Below are 17964 nucleotides of genomic sequence, written 5' to 3' on the forward strand. Positions count from 1 at the left end.
TGGTGGGGCCCACGTGATTTCCGGGGGGGGCCCACGTGATTTCCGGGTGGGGCCCACGTGATTTCCCCTGGGGGCCCACGTGATTTCCGGGTGGGGCCCACGTGATTTCCGGGTGGGGCCCACGTGATTTCCCCTGGGGGCCCACGTGATTTCCGGGTGGGGCCCACGTGATTTCCCCTGGGGGCCCACGTGATTTCCGGGTGGGCCCCACGTGATTTCCGGGTGGGGCCCACGTGATTTCCGGGTGGGGCCCACGTGATTTCCGGGTGGGGCCCACGTGATTTCCGGGTGGGGCCCACGTGCTTTCCGGGTGGGGCCCACGTGATTTCCCCGTGGGGCCCACGTGATTTCCGGGTGGGGCCCACGTGATTTCCCCTGGGGGCCCACGTGATTTCCGGGTGGGGCCCACGTGATTTCCGGGTGGGGCCCACGTGATTTCCCCGTGGGGCCCACGTGATTTCCGGGTGGGGCCCACGTGATTTCCGGGTGGGGCCCACGTGATTTCCGGGTGGGGCCCACGTGATTTCCGGGTGGGGCCCACGTGATTTCCGGGTGGGGCCCACGTGATTTCCGGGTGGGGCCCACGTGATTTCCGGGTGGGGCCCACGTGATTTCCGGGTGGGGCCCACGTGATTTCCGGGTGGGGCCCACGTGATTTCCCCTGGGGGCCCACGTGATTTCCGGGTGGGGCCCACGTGATTTCCGGGTGGGGCCCACGTGATTTCCGGGTGGGGCCCACGTGATTTCCAGGTGGGGCCGACGTGATTTCCCCGTGGGGCCCACGTGATTTCCCCGTGGGGCCCACGTGATTTCCGGGTGGGGCCCACCTGATTTCCGGGTGGGGCCCACGTGATTTCCGGGTGGGGCCCACGTGATTTCCTTGTGGGGCCCACGTGATTTCCCCTGGGGGCCCACGTGATTTCCGGGTGGTGCCCACGTGATTTCCGGGTGGGGCCCACGTGATTTCCGGGGGGGGCCCACGTGATGTCCGGGTGGGGCCCACGTGATTTCGGGGTGGGGCCCACGTGATTTCCGGGTGGGGCCCACGTGATTTCCGGGTGGGGCCCACGTGATTTCCGGGTGGGGCCACGTGATTTCCCCGTGGGGCCCACGTGATTTCCCCGTGGGGCCCACGTGATTTCCGGGTGGGGCCCACGTGATTTCCGGGTGGGGCCCACGTGATTTCCGGGTGGGGCCCACGTGATTTCCGGGTGGGGCCCACGTGATTTCCGGGTGGGGCCCACGTGATTTCCGGGTGGGGCCCACGTGATTTCCGGGTGGGGCCCACGTGATTTCCGGGTGGGGCCCACGTGATTTCCGGGTGGGGCCCACGTGATTTCCGGGTGGGGCCCACGTGATTTCCGGGTGGGGCCCACGTGATTTCCGGGTGGGGCCCACGTGATTTCCGGGTGGGGCCCACGTGATTTCCGGGTGGGGCCCACGTGATTTCCGGGTGGGGCCCACGTGATTTCCGGGTGGGCCCCACGTGATTTCCGGGTGGGGCCCACGTGATTTTTGGGTGGGGCCCACGTGATTTCCGGGTGGGGCCCATGTGATTTCCGGGTGGGGCCCACGTGATTTCCGGGTGGGGCCCACGTGATTTCCGGGTGGGGCCCATGTGATTTCCCCGTGGGGCCCACGTGATTTCCGGGTGGGGCCCACGTGATTTCCGGGTGGGGCCCACGTGATTTCCGGGTGGGGCCCACGTGATTTCCCCTGGGGGCCCACGTGATTTCCGGGTGGGGCCCACGTGATTTCCGGGTGGGGCCCACGTGATTTCCGGGTGGGGCCCACGTGATTTCCGGGTGGGGCCCACGTGATTTCCGGGTGGGGCCCACGTGATTTCCGGGTGGGGCCCACGTGATTTCCGGGTGGGGCCCACGTGATTTCCGGGTGGGGCCCACGTGATTTCCGGGTGGGGCCCACGTGATTTCCGGGTGGGGCCCACGTGATTTCCGGGTGGGGCCCACGTGATTTCCGGGTGGGGCCCACGTGATTTCCGGGTGGGGCCCACGTGATTTCCGGGTGGGGCCCACGTGATTTCCGGGTGGGCCCCACGTGATTTCCGGGTGGGGCCCACGTGATTTCCGGCTGGGGCCCACGTGATTTCCGGGTGGGGCCCACGTGATTTCCGGGTGGGGCCCACGTGATTTCCGGGTGGGGCCCACGTGATTTCCGGGTGGGGCCCACGTGATTTCCGGGTGGGGCCCACGTGATTTCCGGCTGGGGCCCACGTGATTTCCGGGTGGGGCCCACGTGATTTCCGGGTGGGGCCCACGTGATTTCCGGGTGGGGCCCACGTGATTTCCGGGTGGGCCCCACGTGATTTCCGGGTGGGGCCCACGTGATTTCCGGCTGGGGCCCACGTGATTTCCGGGTGGGGCCCACGTGATTTCCGGGTGGGGCCCACGTGATTTCCGGGTGGGGCCCACGTGATTTCCGGCTGGGGCCCACGTGATTTCCGGGTGGGGCCCACGTGATTTCCGGGTGGGGCCCACGTGATTTCCGGGTGGGGCCCACGTGATTTCCGGGTGGGGCCCACGTGATTTCCGGGTGGGGCCCACGTGATTTCCGGGTGGGGCCCACGTGATTTCCGGGTGGGGCCCACGTGATTTCCCCGTGGGGCCCACGTGATTTCCCCGTGGGGCCCACGTGATTTCCCCGTGGGGCCCACGTGATTTCCGGGTGGGGCCCACGTGATTTCCGGGTGGGGCCCACGTGATTTCCCCTGGGGGCCCACGTGATTTCCGGGTGGGGCCCACGTGATTTCCCCTGGGGGCCCACGTGATTTCCGGGTGGGGCCCACGTTATTTCCGGGTGGGGCCCACGTGATTTCCGGGTGGGGCCCACGTGATATCCGGGTGGGGCCCACGTGATTTCCCCTGGGGGCCCACGTGATTTCCGGGTGGGGCCCACGTGATTTCCGGGTGGGGCCCACGTGATTTCCGGGTGGGGCCCACGTGATTTCCGGCTGGGGCATACGTGATTTCCGGGTGGGGCCCACGTGATTTCCGGGTGGGGCCCACGTGATTTCCCCGTGGGGCCCACGTGATTTCCGGGTGGGCCCCACGTGATTTCCGGGTGGGGCCCACGTGATTTCCGGGTGGGGCCCACGTGATTTCCGGGTGGGGCCCACGTGATTTCCGGGTGGGGCCCACGTGATTTCCGGGTGGGGCCCACGTGATTTCCGGGTGGGGCCCACGTGATTTCCGGGTGGGGCCCACGTGATTTCCGGGTGGGGCCCACGTGATTTCCGGGTGGGGCCCACGTGATTTCCCCTGGGGGCCCACGTGATTTCCGGGTGGGGCCCACGTGATTTCCGGGTGGGGCCCACGTGATTTCCGGGTGGGGCCCACGTGATTTCCGGGTGGGGCCCACGTGATTTCCGGGTGGGGCCCACGTGATTTCCGGGTGGGGCCCACGTGATTTCCCCTGGGGGCCCACGTGATTTCCGGGTGGGGCCCACGTTATTTCCGGGTGGGGCCCACGTGATTTCCGGGTGGGGCCCACGTGATATCCGGGTGGGGCCCACGTGATTTCCCCTGGGGGCCCACGTGATTTCCGGGTGGGGCCCACGTGATTTCCGGGTGGGGCCCACGTGATTTCCGGGTGGGGCCCACGTGATTTCCGGGTGGGCCCCACGTGATTTCCGGGTGGGGCCCACGTGATTTCCGGGTGGGGCCCACGTGATTTCCGGGTGGGGCCCACGTGATTTCCGGGTGGGGCCCACGTGATTTCCGGGTGGGGCCCACGTGATTTCCGGGTGGGGCCCACGTGATTTCCCCTGGGGGCCCACGTGATTTCCGGATGGGGCCCACGTGATTTCCCCTGGGGGCCCACGTGATTTCCGGGTGGGGCCCACGTTATTTCCGGGTGGGGCCCACGTGATTTCCGGGTGGGGCCCACGTGATATCCGGGTGGGGCCCACGTGATTTCCCCTGGGGGCCCACGTGATTTCCGGGTGGGGCCCACGTGATTTCCGGGTGGGGCCCACGTGATTTCCGGGTGGGGCCCACGTGATTTCCGGCTGGGGCATACGTGATTTCCGGGTGGGGCCCACGTGATTTCCGGGTGGGGCCCACGTGATTTCCCCGTGGGGCCCACGTGATTTCCGGGTGGGCCCCACGTGATTTCCGGGTGGGGCCCACGTGATTTCCGGGTGGGGCCCACGTGATTTCCGGGTGGGGCCCACGTGATTTCCGGGTGGGGCCCACGTGATTTCCGGCTGGGGCCCACGTGATTTCCGGGTGGGGCCCACGTGATTTCCGGGTGGGGCCCACGTGATTTCCGGGTGGGGCCCACGTGATTTCCGGGTGGGGCCCACGTGATTTCCGGGTGGGGCCCATGTGATTTCCTGGTGGGGCCCACGTGATTTCCGGGTGGGGCCCACGTGATTTCCGGGTGGGGCCCACGTGATTTCCGGGTGGGGCCCACGTGATTTCCGGGTGGGGCCCACGTGATTTCCGGCTGGGGCATACGTGATTTCCGGGTGGGGCCCACGTGATTTCCGGGTGGGGCCCACGTGATTTCCCCGTGGGGCCCACGTGATTTCCGGGTGGGGCCCACGTGATTTCCGGGTGGGGCCCACGTGATTTCCGGGTGGGGCCCACGTGATTTCCCCTGGGGGCCCACGTGATTTCCGGGTGGGGCCCTCGTGATTTCCGGGTGGGGCCCACGTGATTTCCGGGTGGGGCCCACGTGATTTCCGGGTGGGGCCCACGTGATTTCCGGGTGGGGCCCACGTATTTCTGGGTGGGGCCCACGTGATTTCCGGGTGGGGCCCATGTGATTTCCTGGTGGGGCCCAAGTGATTTCCGGGTGGGGCCCACGTGATTTCCGGGTGGGGCCCACGTGATTTCCGGGTGGGGCCCACGTGATTTCCGGGTGGGGCCCACGTGATTTCCGGGTGGGGCCCACGTGATTTCCCCTGGGGGCCCACGTGATTTCCGGGTGGGGCCCACGTGATTTCCGGGTGGGGCCCACGTGATTTCCGGGTGGGGCCCACGTGATTTCCGGCTGGGGCATACGTGATTTCCGGGTGGGGCCCACGTGATTTCCGGGTGGGGCCCACGTGATTTCCGGGTGGGGCCCACGTGATTTCCGGGTGGGGCCCACGTGATTTCCGGGTGGGGCCCACGTGATTTCCCCTGGGGGCCCACGTGATTTCCGGGTGGGGCCCACGTGATTTCCGGGTGGGGCCCACGTGATTTCCGGGTGGGGCCCACGTGATTTCCGGCTGGGGCATACGTGATTTCCGGGTGGGGCCCACGTGATTTCCGGGTGGGGCCCACGTATTTCCGGGTGGGGCCCACGTGATTTCCGGGTGGGGCCCATGTGATTTCCTGGTGGGGCCCACGTGATTTCCGGGTGGGGCCCACGTGATTTCCGGGTGGGGCCCACGTGATTTCCGGGTGGGGCCCACGTGATTTCCGGGTGGGGCCCACGTGATTTCCGGGTGGGGCCCACGTGATTTCCCCTGGGGGCCCACGTGATTTCCGGGTGGGGCCCACGTGATTTCCGGGTGGGGCCCACGTGATTTCCGGGTGGGGCCCACGTGATTTCCGGCTGGGGCATACGTGATTTCCGGGTGGGGCCCACGTGATTTCCGGGTGGGGCCCACGTGATTTCCCCTGGGGGCCCACGTGATTTCCGGCTGGGGCATACGTGATTTCCGGGTGGGGCCCACGTGATTTCCGGGTGGGGCCCACGTGATTTCCCCTGGGGGCCCACGTGATTTCCGGGTGGGGCCCACGTGATTTCCCCTGGGGGCCCACGTGATTTCCGGGTGGGGCCCACGTTATTTCCGGGTGGGGCCCACGTGATTTCCGGGTGGGGCCCACGTGATATCCGGGTGGGGCCCACGTGATTTCCCCTGGGGGCCCACGTGATTTCCGGGTGGGGCCCACGTGATTTCCGGGTGGGGCCCACGTGATTTCCGGGTGGGGCCCACGTGATTTCCGGCTGGGGCATACGTGATTTCCGGGTGGGGCCCACGTGATTTCCGGGTGGGGCCCACGTGATTTCCCCGTGGGGCCCACGTGATTTCCGGGTGGGCCCCACGTGATTTCCGGGTGGGGCCCACGTGATTTCCGGGTGGGGCCCACGTGATTTCCGGGTGGGGCCCACGTGATTTCCGGGTGGGGCCCACGTGATTTCCGGGTGGGGCCCACGTGATTTCCGGGTGGGGCCCACGTGATTTCCGGGTGGGGCCCACGTGATTTCCGGGTGGGGCCCACGTGATTTCCGGGTGGGGCCCACGTGATTTCCGGGTGGGGCCCATGTGATTTCCTGGTGGGGCCCACGTGATTTCCGGGTGGGGCCCACGTGATTTCCGGGTGGGGCCCACGTGATTTCCGGGTGGGGCCCACGTGATTTCCGGGTGGGGCCCACGTGATTTCCGGCTGGGGCATACGTGATTTCCGGGTGGGGCCCACGTGATTTCCGGGTGGGGCCCACGTGATTTCCCCGTGGGGCCCACGTGATTTCCGGGTGGGCCCCACGTGATTTCCGGGTGGGGCCCACGTGATTTCCGGGTGGGGCCCACGTGATTTCCGGGTGGGGCCCACGTGATTTCCGGGTGGGGCCCACGTGATTTCCGGGTGGGGCCCACGTGATTTCCGGGTGGGGCCCACGTGATTTCCGGGTGGGGCCCACGTGATTTCCGGGTGGGGCCCACGTATTTCCGGGTGGGGCCCACGTGATTTCCGGGTGGGGCCCACGTGATTTCCGGGTGGGGCCCACGTGATTTCCGGGTGGGGCCCACGTGATTTCCGGGTGGGGCCCACGTGATTTCCCCTGGGGGCCCACGTGATTTCCGGGTGGGGCCCACGTGATTTCCGGGTGGGGCCCACGTGATTTCCGGGTGGGGCCCACGTGATTTCCGGGTGGGGCCCACGTGATTTCCGGGTGGGGCCCACGTGATTTCCCCGTGGGGCCCACGTGATTTCCGGGTGGGGCCCACGTGATTTCCGGGTGGGGCCCACGTGATTTCCGGGTGGGGCCCACGTGATTTCCGGGTGGGGCCCACGTGATTTCCGGGTGGGGCCCACGTGATTTCCCCTGGGGGCCCACGTGATTTCCGGGTGGGGCCCACGTGATTTCCGGGTGGGGCCCACGTGATTTCCGGGTGGGGCCCACGTGATTTCCGGGTGGGGCCCACGTGATTTCCCCTGGGGGCCCACGTGATTTCCGGGTGGGGCCCACGTTATTTCCGGGTGGGGCCCACGTGATTTCCGGGTGGGGCCCACGTGATATCCGGGTGGGGCCCACGTGATTTCCCCTGGGGGCCCACGTGATTTCCGGGTGGGGCCCACGTGATTTCCGGGTGGGGCCCACGTGATTTCCGGGTGGGGCCCACGTGATTTCCCCTGGGGGCCCACGTGATTTCCGGGTGGGGCCCTCGTGATTTCCGGGTGGGGCCCACGTGATTTCCGGGTGGGGCCCACGTGATTTCCGGGTGGGGCCCACGTGATTTCCGGGTGGGGCCCACGTATTTCCGGGTGGGGCCCACGTGATTTCCGGGTGGGGCCCATGTGATTTCCTGGTGGGGCCCACGTGATTTCCGGGTGGGGCCCACGTGATTTCCGGGTGGGGCCCACGTGATTTCCGGGTGGGGCCCACGTGATTTCCGGGTGGGGCCCACGTGATTTCCGGGTGGGGCCCACGTGATTTCCGGGTGGGGCCCACGTGATTTCCCCTGGGGGCCCACGTGATTTCCGGGTGGGGCCCACGTGATTTCCGGGTGGGGCCCACGTGATTTCCCCGTGGGGCCCACGTTATTTCCGGGTGGGGCCCACGTGATTTCCGGGTGGGGCCCACGTGATATCCGGGTGGGGCCCACGTGATTTCCCCTGGGGGCCCACGTGATTTCCGGGTGGGGCCCACGTGATTTCCGGGTGGGGCCCACGTGATTTCCGGGTGGGGCCCACGTGATTTCCGGGTGGGGCCCACGTGATTTCCGGGTGGGGCCCACGTGATTTCCCCGTGGGGCCCACGTGATTTCCGGGTGGGCCCCACGTGATTTCCGGGTGGGGCCCACGTGATTTCCCCGTGGGGCCCACGTGATTTCCGGATGGGGCCCACGTGATTTCCGGGTGGGGCCCACGTGATTTCCGGGTGGGGCCCACGTGATTTCCGGGTGGGGCCCACGTGATTTCCGGGTGGGGCCCACGTGATTTCCGGGTGGGGCCCACGTGATTTCCGGGTGGGGCCCACGTGATTTCCGGGTGGGGCCCACGTGATTTCCGGGTGGGGCCCACGTGATTTCCGGGTGGGGCCCACGTGATTTCCGGGTGGGGCCCTCGTGATTTCCGGGTGGGGCCCTCGTGATTTCCGGGTGGGGCCCACGTGATTTCCGGGTGGGGCCCACGTGATTTCCGGGTGGGGCCCACGTGATTTCCGGGTGGGGCCCACGTGATTTCCGGGTGGGGCCCACGTGATTTCCGGGTGGGGCCCACGTGATTTCCGGGTGGGCCCCACGTGATTTCCGGGTGGGGCCCACGTGATTTCCGGGTGGGCCCCACGTGATTTCCGGGTGGGGCCCACGTGATTTCCGGGTGGGGCCCACGTGATTTCCGGGTGGGGCCCACGTGATTTCCGGGTGGGCCCCACGTGATTTCCGGGTGGGGCCCACGTGATTTCCGGGTGGGGCCCACGTGATTTCCGGGTGGGGCCCACGTGATTTCCGGGTGGGGCCCACGTGATTTCCGGGTGGGGCCCACGTGATTTCCGGGAGGGGCCCACGTGATTTCCGGGTGGGGCCCACGTGATTTCCGGGTGGGGCCCACGTGATTTCCGGGTGGGGCCCACGTGATTTCCGGGTGGGGCCCACGTGATTTCCCCGTGGGGCCCACGTGATTTCCGGGTGGGGCCCACGTGATTTCCGGGTGGGGCCCACGTGATTTCCGGGTGGGGCCCACGTGATTTCCGGGTGGGGCCCACGTGATTTCCCCGTGGGGCCCACGTGATTTCCCCGTGGGGCCCACGTGATTTCCCCGTGGGGCCCACGTGATTTCCCCGTGGGGCCCACGTGATTTCCCCGTGGGGCCCACGTGATTTCCGGGTGGGGCCCACGTGATTTCCGGGTGGGGCCCACGTGATTTCCGGGTGGGGCCCACGTGATTTCCGGGTGGGGCCCACGTGATTTCCCCTGGGGGCCCACGAGATTTCCGGGTGGTGCCCACGTGATTTCCGGGTGGGGCCCACGTGATTTCCGGGTGGGGCCCACGTGATTTCCGGGTGGGGCCCACGTGATTTCCGGGTGGGGCCCACGTGATTTCCGGGTGGGGCCCACGTGATTTCCCCTGGGCGTCCACGTGATTTCCGTGTGGGGCCCACGTGATTTCCGGGTGGGGCCCACGTGATTTCAGGGTGGGGCCCACGTGATATCCGGGTGGGGCCCACGTGATTTCCGGGTGGGGCCCACGTGATTTCCCCGTGGGGCCCACGTGATTTCCCCGTGGGGCCCACGTGATTTCCGGGTGGGGCCCACGTGATTTCCGGGTGGGGCCCACATGATTTCCGGGTGGGGCCCACGTGATTTCCGGGTGGGGCCCACGTGATTTCCCCGTGGGGCCCACGTGATTTCCGGGTGGGGCCCACGTGATTTCCTTGTGGGGCCCACGTGATTTCACCTGGGGGCCCACGTGATTTCCGGGTGGTGCCCACGTGATTTCCGGGTGGGGCCCACGTGATTTCCGGGTGGGGCCCACGTGATTTCCGGGTGGGGCCCACGTGATTTCCGGGTGGGGCCCACGTGATTTCCGGGTGGGGCCCACGTGATTTCCGGGTGGGGCCCACGTGATTTCCGGGTGGGGCCCACGTGATTTCCGGGTGGGGCCCACGTGATTTCCTTGTGGGGCCCACGTGATTTCACCTGGGGGCCCACGTGATTTCCGGGTGGTGCCCACGTGATTTCCGGGTGGGGCCCACGTGATTTCCTGGTGGGGCCCACGTGATTTCCGGGTGGGGCCCACGTGATTTCCGGGTGGGGCCCACGTGATTTCCGGGTGGGGCCCACGTGATTTCCGGGTGGGGCTCACGTGATTTCCCCGTGGGGCCCACGTGATTTCCGGGTGGGGCGCACGTGATTTCCGGGTGGGGCCCACGTGATTTCCGGGTGGGGCCCACGTGATTTCCGGGTGGGGCCCACGTGATTTCCCCGTGGGGCCCACGTGATTTCCGGATGGGGCCCACGTGATTTCCGGGTGGGGCCCACGTGATTTCCGGGTGGGGCCCACGTGATTTCCGGGTGGGGCCCACGTGATTTCCCCTGGGGGCCCACGTGATTTCCCCGTGGGGCCCACGTGATTTCCCCGTGGGGCCCACGTGATTTCCGGGTGGGGCGCACGTGATTTCCGGGTGGGGCCCACGTGATTTCCGGGTGGGGCCCACGTGATTTCCGGGTGGGGCCCACGTGATTTCCGGGTGGGGCCCACGTGATTTCCGGGTGGGGCCCACGTGATTTCCGGGTGGGGCCCACGTGATTTCCGGGTGGGGCCCACGTGATTTCCCCGTGGGGCCCACGTGATTTCCCCGTGGGGCCCACGTGATTTCCGGGTGGGGCGCACGTGATTTCCGGGTGGGGCCCACGTGATTTCCGGGTGGGGCCCACGTGATTTCCGGGTGGGGCCCACGTGATTTCCGGGTGGGGCCCACGTGATTTCCGGGTGGGGCCCACGTGATTTCCGGGTGGGGCCCACGTGATTTCCGGGTGGGGCCCACGTGATTTCCGGGTGGGGCCCACGTGATTTCCGGGTGGGGCCCTCGTGATTTCCCCGTGGGGCCCACGTGATTTCCGGGTGGGGCCCACGTGATTTCCCCGTGGGGCCCACGTGATTTCCGGGTGGGGCGCACGTGATTTCCGGGTGGGGCGCACGTGATTTCCGGGTGGGGCCCACGTGATTTCCGGGTGGGGCCCACGTGATTTCCGGGTGGGGCCCACGTGATTTCCGGGTGGGGCCCACGTGATTTCCGGGTGGGGCCCACGTGATTTCCGGGTGGGGCCCACGTGATTTCCGGGTGGGGCCCACGTGATTTCCGGGTGGGGCCCACGTGATTTCCGGGTGGGGCCCACGTGATTTCCCCTGGGGGCCCACGTGATTTCCGGGAGGGGCCCACGTGATTTCCGGGTGGGGCCCACGTGATTTCCGGGTGGGGCCCACGTGATTTCCGGGTGGGGCCCACGTGATTTCCCCGTGGGGCCCACGTGATTTCCCCGTGGGGCCCACGTGATTTCCCCGTGGGGCCCACGTGATTTCCCCGTGGGGCCCACGTGATTTCCGGGTGGGGCCCACGTGATTTCCGGGTGGGGCCCACGTGATTTCCGGGTGGGGCCCACGTGATTTCCGGGTGGGGCCCACGTGATTTCCCCTGGGGCCCACGAGATTTCCGGGTGGTGCCAACGTGATTTCCGGGTGGGGCCCACGTGATTTCCGGGTGGGGCCCACGTGATTTCCGGGTGGGGCCCACGTGATTTCCGGGTGGGGCCCACGTGATTTCCCCGTGGGGCCCACGTGATTTCCGGGTGGGGCCCACGTGATTTCCGGGTGGGCCCCACGTGATTTCCGGGTGGGGCCCACGTGATTTCCGGGTGGGCCCCACGTGATTTCCGGGTGGGGCCCACGTGATTTCCGGGTGGGGCCCACGTGATTTCCGGGTGGGGCCCACGTGATTTCCGGGTGGGCCCCACGTGATTTCCGGGTGGGGCCCACGTGATTTCCGGGTGGGGCCCACGTGATTTCCGGGTGGGGCCCACGTGATTTCCGGGTGGGGCCCACGTGATTTCCGGGTGGGGCCCACGTGATTTCCGGGAGGGGCCCACGTGATTTCCGGGTGGGGCCCACGTGATTTCCGGGTGGGGCCCACGTGATTTCCGGGTGGGGCCCACGTGATTTCCGGGTGGGGCCCACGTGATTTCCCCGTGGGGCCCACGTGATTTCCGGGTGGGGCCCACGTGATTTCCGGGTGGGGCCCACGTGATTTCCGGGTGGGGCCCACGTGATTTCCGGGTGGGGCCCACGTGATTTCCCCGTGGGGCCCACGTGATTTCCCCGTGGGGCCCACGTGATTTCCCCGTGGGGCCCACGTGATTTCCCCGTGGGGCCCACGTGATTTCCCCGTGGGGCCCACGTGATTTCCGGGTGGGGCCCACGTGATTTCCGGGTGGGGCCCACGTGATTTCCGGGTGGGGCCCACGTGATTTCCGGGTGGGGCCCACGTGATTTCCCCTGGGGGCCCACGAGATTTCCGGGTGGTGCCCACGTGATTTCCGGGTGGGGCCCACGTGATTTCCGGGTGGGGCCCACGTGATTTCCGGGTGGGGCCCACGTGATTTCCGGGTGGGGCCCACGTGATTTCCCCTGGGCGTCCACGTGATTTCCGTGTGGGGCCCACGTGATTTCCGGGTGGGGCCCACGTGATTTCAGGGTGGGGCCCACGTGATATCCGGGTGGGGCCCACGTGATTTCCGGGTGGGGCCCACGTGATTTCCCCGTGGGGCCCACGTGATTTCCCCGTGGGGCCCACGTGATTTCCGGGTGGGGCCCACGTGATTTCCGGGTGGGGCCCACATGATTTCCGGGTGGGGCCCACGTGATTTCCGGGTGGGGCCCACGTGATTTCCCCGTGGGGCCCACGTGATTTCCGGGTGGGGCCCACGTGATTTCCTTGTGGGGCCCACGTGATTTCACCTGGGGGCCCACGTGATTTCCGGGTGGTGCCCACGTGATTTCCGGGTGGGGCCCACGTGATTTCCGGGTGGGGCCCACGTGATTTCCGGGTGGGGCCCACGTGATTTCCGGGTGGGGCCCACGTGATTTCCGGGTGGGGCCCACGTGATTTCCGGGTGGGGCCCACGTGATTTCAGGGTGGGGCCCACGTGATTTCCGGGTGGGGCCCATGTGATTTCCTTGTGGGGCCCACGTGATTTCACCTGGGGGCCCACGTGATTTCCGGGTGGTGCCCACGTGATTTCCGGGTGGGGCCCACGTGATTTCCGGGTGGGGCCCACGTGATTTCCGGGTGGGGCCCACGTGATTTCCGGGTGGGGCCCACGTGATTTCCGGGTGGGGCCCACGTGATTTCCGGGTGGGGCTCACGTGATTTCCCCGTGGGGCCCACGTGATTTCCGGGTGGGGCGCACGTGATTTCCGGGTGGGGCCCACGTGATTTCCGGGTGGGGCCCACGTGATTTCCGGGTGGGGCCCACGTGATTTCCCCGTGGGGCCCACGTGATTTCCGGATGGGGCCCACGTGATTTCCGGGTGGGGCCCACGTGATTTCCGGGTGGGGCCCACGTGATTTCCGGGTGGGGCCCACGTGATTTCCCCTGGGGGCCCACGTGATTTCCCCGTGGGGCCCACGTGATTTCCCCGTGGGGCCCACGTGATTTCCGGGTGGGGCGCACGTGATTTCCGGGTGGGGCCCACGTGATTTCCGGGTGGGGCCCACGTGATTTCCGGGTGGGGCCCACGTGATTTCCGGGTGGGGCCCACGTGATTTCCGGGTGGGGCCCACGTGATTTCCGGGTGGGGCCCACGTGATTTCCGGGTGGGGCCCACGTGATTTCCCCGTGGGGCCCACGTGATTTCCCCGTGGGGCCCACGTGATTTCCGGGTGGGGCGCACGTGATTTCCGGGTGGGGCCCACGTGATTTCCGGGTGGGGCCCACGTGATTTCCGGGTGGGGCCCACGTGATTTCCGGGTGGGGCCCACGTGATTTCCGGGTGGGGCCCACGTGATTTCCGGGTGGGGCCCACGTGATTTCCGGGTGGGGCCCACGTGATTTCCGGGTGGGGCCCACGTGATTTCCGGGTGGGGCCCTCGTGATTTCCCCGTGGGGCCCACGTGATTTCCGGGTGGGGCCCACGTGATTTCCCCGTGGGGCCCACGTGATTTCCGGGTGGGGCGCACGTGATTTCCGGGTGGGGCGCACGTGATTTCCGGGTGGGGCCCACGTGATTTCCGGGTGGGGCCCACGTGATTTCCGGGTGGGGCCCACGTGATTTCCGGGTGGGGCCCACGTGATTTCCGGGTGGGGCCCACGTGATTTCCGGGTGGGGCCCACGTGATTTCCGGGTGGGGCCCACGTGATTTCCGGGTGGGGCCCACGTGATTTCCGGGTGGGGCCCACGTGATTTCCCCTGGGGGCCCACGTGATTTCCGGGAGGGGCCCACGTGATTTCCGGGTGGGGCCCACGTGATTTCCGGGTGGGGCCCACGTGATTTCCGGGTGGGGCCCACGTGATTTCCCCGTGGGGCCCACGTGATTTCCCCGTGGGGCCCACGTGATTTCCCCGTGGGGCCCACGTGATTTCCCCGTGGGGCCCACGTGATTTCCGGGTGGGGCCCACGTGATTTCCGGGTGGGGCCCACGTGATTTCCGGGTGGGGCCCACGTGATTTCCGGGTGGGGCCCACGTGATTTCCCCTGGGGGCCCACGAGATTTCCGGGTGGTGCCAACGTGATTTCCGGGTGGGGCCCACGTGATTTCCGGGTGGGGCCCACGTGATTTCCGGGTGGGGCCCACGTGATTTCCGGGTGGGGCCCACGTGATTTCCCCGTGGGGCCCACGTGATTTCCGGGTGGGGCCCACGTGATTTCCGGGTGGGGCCCACGTGATTTCCCCGTGGGGCCCACGTGATTTCCGGGTGGGGCCCACGTGATTTCCGGGTGGGGCCCACGTGATTTCCGGGTGGGGCCCACGTGATTTCCGGGTGGGGCCCACGTGATTTCGGGGTGGGGCCCACGTGATTTCCGGTTGGGGCCCACGTGATTTCCGGGTGGGGCCCACGTGATTTCCGGGTGGGGCCCACGTGATTTCCCCTGGGGGTCCACGTGATTTCCGTGTGGGGCCCACGTGATTTCCGGGTGGGGCCCACGTGATTTCCGGGTGGGGCCCACGTGATATCCGGGTGGGGCCCACGTGATTTCCGGGTGGGGCCCACGTGATTTCCCCGTGGGGCCCACGTGATTTCCCCGTGGGGCCCACGTGATTTCCGGGTGGGGCCCACGTGATTTCCGGGTGGGGCCACATGATTTCCGGGTGGGGCCCACGTGATTTCCGGGTGGGGCCCACGTGATTTCCCCGTGGGGCCCACGTGATTTCCGGGTGGGGCCCACGTGATTTCCTTGTGGGGCCCACGTGATTTCACCTGGGGGCCCACGTGATTTCCGGGTGGGGCCCACGTGATTTCCGGGTGGGGCCCACGTGATTTCCGGGTGGGGCCCACGTGATTTCCGGGTGGGGCCCACGTGATTTCCGGGTGGGGCCCACGTGATTTCCGGGTGGGGCCCACGTGATTTCCGGGTGGGGCCCACGTGATTTCCGGGTGGGGCCCACGTGATTTCCGGGTGGGGCCCACGTGATTTCCGGGTGGGGCCCACGTGATTTCCGGGTGGGGCCCACGTGATTTCCGGGTGGGGCCCACGTGATTTCCGGGTGGGCCCCACGTGATTTCCGGGTGGGGCCCACGTGATTTCCGGGTGGGGCCCACGTGATTTCCGGGTGGGGCCCACGTGATTTCCGGGTGGGGCCCACGTGATTTCCGGGTGGGGCCCACGTGATTTCCGGGTGGGGCCCACGTGATTTCCGGGTGGGGCCCACGTGATTTCCGGGTGGGGCCCACGTGATTTCCGGGTGGGGCCCACGTGATTTCCGGGTGGGCCCCACGTGATTTCCGGGTGGGGCCCACGTGATTTCCGGGTGGGGCCCACGTGATTTCCGGGTGGGGCCCACGTGATTTCCGGGTGGGGCCCACGTGATTTCCGGGTGGGGCCCACGTGATTTCCGGGTGGGGCCCACGTGATTTCCGGGTGGGGCCCACGTGATTTCCCCTGGGGGCCCACGTGATTTCCGGGTGGGGCCCACGTGATTTCCGGGTGGGGCCCACGTGATTTCCGGGTGGGGCCCACGTGATTTCCGGGTGGGGCCCACGTGACTTCCGGGTGGGGCCCACGTGACTTCCGGTTTGGGCCCACGTGATTTCCGGGTGGGGCCCACGTGATTTCCGGGTGGGGCCCACGTGATTTCCCCGTGGGGCCCACGTGATTTCCCCGTGGGGCCCACGTGATTTCCCCGTGGGGCCCACGTGATTTCCGGGTGGGGCCCACGTGATTTCCGGGTGGGGCCCACGTGATTTCCGGGTGGGGCCCACGTGATTTCCGGGTGGGGCCCACGTGATTTCCGGGTGGGGCCCACGTGATTTCCGGGTGGGGCCCACGTGATTTCCGGGTGGGGCCCACGTGATTTCCGGGTGGGGCCCACGTGATTTCCGGGTGGGGCCCACGTGATTTCCGGGTGGGGCCCACGTGATTTCCGGGTGGGGCCCACGTGATTTCCCCTGGGGGCCCACGTGATTTCCGGGTGGGGCCCACGATTTCCGGGTGGGGCCCAAGTGATTTCCCCGTGGGGCCCACGTGATTTCCGGGTGGGGCCCACGTGATTTCCGGGTGGGGCTCACGTGATTTCCGGGTGGGGCCCACGTGATTTCCGGGTGGGGCCCACGTGATTTCCCCTGGGGGCCCACGTGATTTCCGGGTGGGGCCCACGTGATTTCCGGGTGGGGCCCACGTGATTTCCCCTGGGGGCCCACGTGATTTCCGGGAGGGGCCCACGTGATTTCCGGGTGGGGCCCACGTGATTTCCGGGTGGGGCCCACGTGATTTCCGGGTGGGGCCCACGTGATTTCCCCGTGGGGCCCACGTGATTTCCCCGTGGGGCCCACGTGATTTCCCCGTGGGGCCCACGTGATTTCCCCGTGGGGCCCACGTGATTTCCGGGTGGGGCCCACGTGATTTCCGGGTGGGGCCCACGTGATTTCCGGGTGGGGCCCACGTGATTTCCGGGTGGGGCCCACGTGATTTCCCCTGGGGGCCCACGAGATTTCCGGGTGGTGCCAACGTGATTTCCGGGTGGGGCCCACGTGATTTCCGGGTGGGGCCCACGTGATTTCCGGGTGGGGCCCACGTGATTTCCGGGTGGGGCCCACGTGATTTCCCCGTGGGGCCCACGTGATTTCCGGGTGGGGCCCACGTGATTTCCGGGTGGGCCCCACGTGATTTCCGGGTGGGGCCCACGTGATTTCCGGGTGGGCCCCACGTGATTTCCGGGTGGGGCCCACGTGATTTCCGGGTGGGGCCCACGTGATTTCCGGGTGGGGCCCACGTGATTTCCGGGTGGGCCCCACGTGATTTCCGGGTGGGGCCCACGTGATTTCCGGGTGGGGCCCACGTGATTTCCGGGTGGGGCCCACGTGATTTCCGGGTGGGGCCCACGTGATTTCCGGGTGGGGCCCACGTGATTTCCGGGAGGGGCCCACGTGATTTCCGGGTGGGGCCCACGTGATTTCCGGGTGGGGCCCACGTGATTTCCGGGTGGGGCCCACGTGATTTCCGGGTGGGGCCCACGTGATTTCCCCGTGGGGCCCACGTGATTTCCGGGTGGGGCCCACGTGATTTCCGGGTGGGGCCCACGTGATTTCCGGGTGGGGCCCACGTGATTTCCGGGTGGGGCCCACGTGATTTCCCCGTGGGGCCCACGTGATTTCCCCGTGGGGCCCACGTGATTTCCCCGTGGGGCCCACGTGATTTCCCCGTGGGGCCCACGTGATTTCCCCGTGGGGCCCACGTGATTTCCGGGTGGGGCCCACGTGATTTCCGGGTGGGGCCCACGTGATTTCCGGGTGGGGCCCACGTGATTTCCGGGTGGGGCCCACGTGATTTCCCCTGGGGGCCCACGAGATTTCCGGGTGGTGCCCACGTGATTTCCGGGTGGGGCCCACGTGATTTCCGGGTGGGGCCCACGTGATTTCCGGGTGGGGCCCACGTGATTTCCGGGTGGGGCCCACGTGATTTCCCCTGGGCGTCCACGTGATTTCCGTGTGGGGCCCACGTGATTTCCGGGTGGGGCCCACGTGATTTCAGGGTGGGGCCCACGTGATATCCGGGTGGGGCCCACGTGATTTC

The sequence above is a fragment of the Ovis canadensis genome, chromosome 14 (genome assembly GCF_042477335.2).
Source record: "Ovis canadensis isolate MfBH-ARS-UI-01 breed Bighorn chromosome 14, ARS-UI_OviCan_v2, whole genome shotgun sequence".
Taxonomy (NCBI): Eukaryota; Metazoa; Chordata; class Mammalia; order Artiodactyla; family Bovidae; genus Ovis; species Ovis canadensis.